Here is a 2,822-nt window from a genome sequence, read left to right on the forward strand (position 1 = left end):
AAGACACAGCCTGTGTCTTCCTGTAACTTATAGTTGCTATGAGGGAAGTGGGAGGTGTTAATTCAAAACATCAAATAAGGACTTACTGTGTCCAAGAAAGAAGACACATAAAGTAAACGATACTATATAAAACCTAAAGCAATACATGTCTTCGGGACTCTTTATTTTGTAAAACTCTACCTTTATCTCATGAAAGCAAAATCAGAAATATTTCCCACTTAACCTTAACTTGTGACGTTTAGAGATTAATGTGTTATTATTTTTTTCAAGAACAATAATATAAACTAAGTGTGCCCAGACATCATTGTATCACAGTCTAATGTGCCATGCATCGCTTTGGATGCAATCAGCAGAGAGGAAAGCCACTGAGGTTTTGTTTAAACTCACAGCCAGTTTGCTCAAGTCAATACGCACGCAGTCAAAACAGCCAGCTTGATATTTTTTGATTGAACGGGCCTGTTAATTTAACCAGGGACCTGAATTGTGGAGAAGTCTGAGATCTGGGCTGTCAAAATCATTAGAAGAGAAAAAGAGCAGACTCTCGCTACCTTCAAGATGCAACTCCAAAGACATCATTTAAGAACATACTGGGATTAAGAGAGGTGTCAAAGAGTGTTTGTCTATATGCTTCCAATGCCAGTCTTAGTGTCAATAAGGTCAATCATGCACAGAGAGATAGGCAGTTGTGTCCATCATCAACAGACAGGTGGATAAAGAAAATGTGCACACACACACACACACACACACACACACACACAGCCACACCTAATCTGAAAGGATCTGAGTCCCATTTGGGCCATAGCCCAAAGGGACATTTTCTATGTTATAGCCTACACTTTTGTTCCTTTCTTTATTCATTTTACAAATATTGTTGAGAGTATGCAATGTGCATCCCATGGAGCTAGGTTCTTGAAAATACAAAAATGAGTAAGTGGTAAAATTGAAGTTCCCATTGTAAAACGTTATATCAATAGAAAGCTCTATAGAAGAGACATTGCAGCTGATCAGAGAGATGCCCAGGAAAGGATTTGTACAACGAATTCATTTCTCTGAAGGAGGCTGGTCAACACTGAAGTTCTGAAATGTAATTAGATATTTTTATTGACATATAATCATTGTGCATACGTGTATATACTGTACCCCCAAAATGTGTACAGTGATTACGTGCCAATGAAAAAATCCTCACCATAGGAGTCATGATGTGATTTTTCAGCAGAAGAATACACTGTGTATTGATTAAATCAGAGTAAATAGCATATCTGTCATTGTAGTCATTTGTCATTACTATGTCATTACTATGGGGACATTCAAAATCTTCCCTTTGAGTTACTCTGAGATATACAGTGAAGCAGTATTAACTATAGTCACTCTATTGTACCTTATGACACTAGAAACTGTTGCTCTAATCTATTTGTAATTTTATTTCCACTAATCAACATCTCTCTATCCACCTCACCTCCTAACCTTCCCAGACTATAATAGTCATTCATCTCCTCTACTTCCTTGAGGTCATTTTTCTTTTTTTCAATTTCCACATGAATAAGAACATGCTGGCAAGGACATTGAGAACTGGGCACTCTTTCACATTGGTGGGGGGAATGCAAATTAGGACAGCCATTAGGGAAAACAGTATGGAGTTTCCTCAAAAAGCTAAAAAATCAAACTGCCACATGATCTAGTAATTCTACTACTACGTACATACCCAAATGAAAGGAGATCAGTATGTCACTAAGATATCTGCACCCTGATGCTTATACAACCCTATCCACAATAGCCAAGATTTGGAATCAACGTAAGTGTCCATCATCAACAGACAGGTGGATAAAGAAAATGTGTGTGAATACACACACACACACACACACACACACACACAGAGATCGTGGAATACTATTCATCCATTGAAAAGAATTAGATCTGTCATTTGAGATGCAATGGGCAAGCACATTATATTGAATCCAATAAACCAGGAACAGAAAAAGAAATACAGCAATTATCAGTATTATTATTTAGATTTTTTTCCATAAGGTACATGCGCTCTCTCACAGAGAGACTGAGAGAGGGAAATGCCACAATACCTCCTCCTTCATTCTCCTCTTGGGATTTTGAGCACACATGCATATGCGCCTGACATGAATTTCAAACCATCAGGTCTGGGACGTAAATTATGGTTGGCCATGTGAGAGTCTAGTGCCTTAACCACCATGCCATCTGCTGGCCTATAATAATTAGTTTTCACTGAGACAAGACACCACTTCTCATTAAGATACTGTTAAAAAATAAAGAAGGGTGTGTGTCACCTATCTGTGTGTTAATGGAACATTCTAGAATGAAGACAACTAACCGACCTTTATGTTCTGCAATGGCAGGAGATGCATCTGTCCCTGTGTAGACTCTCTCCTATGCCAGTTACTGCCTTTTCTCAAACATCCAGGGGATTATTCCTTTTATAAAAGTTTTCGGAATAGGTGCTACTTTCCTGTTATATTTGTTTCTACAATCTGCTTTTTCACCTCTAAGTGATTTTCTTTTATGTTTTTCTCTATTAGTACAATCTTCCGGTCCAGTGAATCACCACTTTTATTTTTATTTATTTATTTATTTTTGCCCCCAAGGTCCCAAGGTAGTAACGTGGTCCACAAACATAATTTAAGTTTCGCATACACTCAAATCTATTTCCCCTTCTGATGTTTGACTGTGTCCCAGATGTGAGGATCACATCATAATACAGTACAATTCTATGAATATGCTGGCTCTTGGGATGAGAGGGGCTTGGGGCTCCTGAGTTCTAAGCCCCTGCCCAAAATTGGCCACGGTGCTCATTT

The sequence above is a fragment of the Tupaia chinensis genome, unplaced genomic scaffold (assembly GCF_000334495.1).
Source record: "Tupaia chinensis unplaced genomic scaffold, TupChi_1.0 Scaffold000422_1, whole genome shotgun sequence".
Classification (NCBI taxonomy): Eukaryota; Metazoa; Chordata; class Mammalia; order Scandentia; family Tupaiidae; genus Tupaia; species Tupaia belangeri.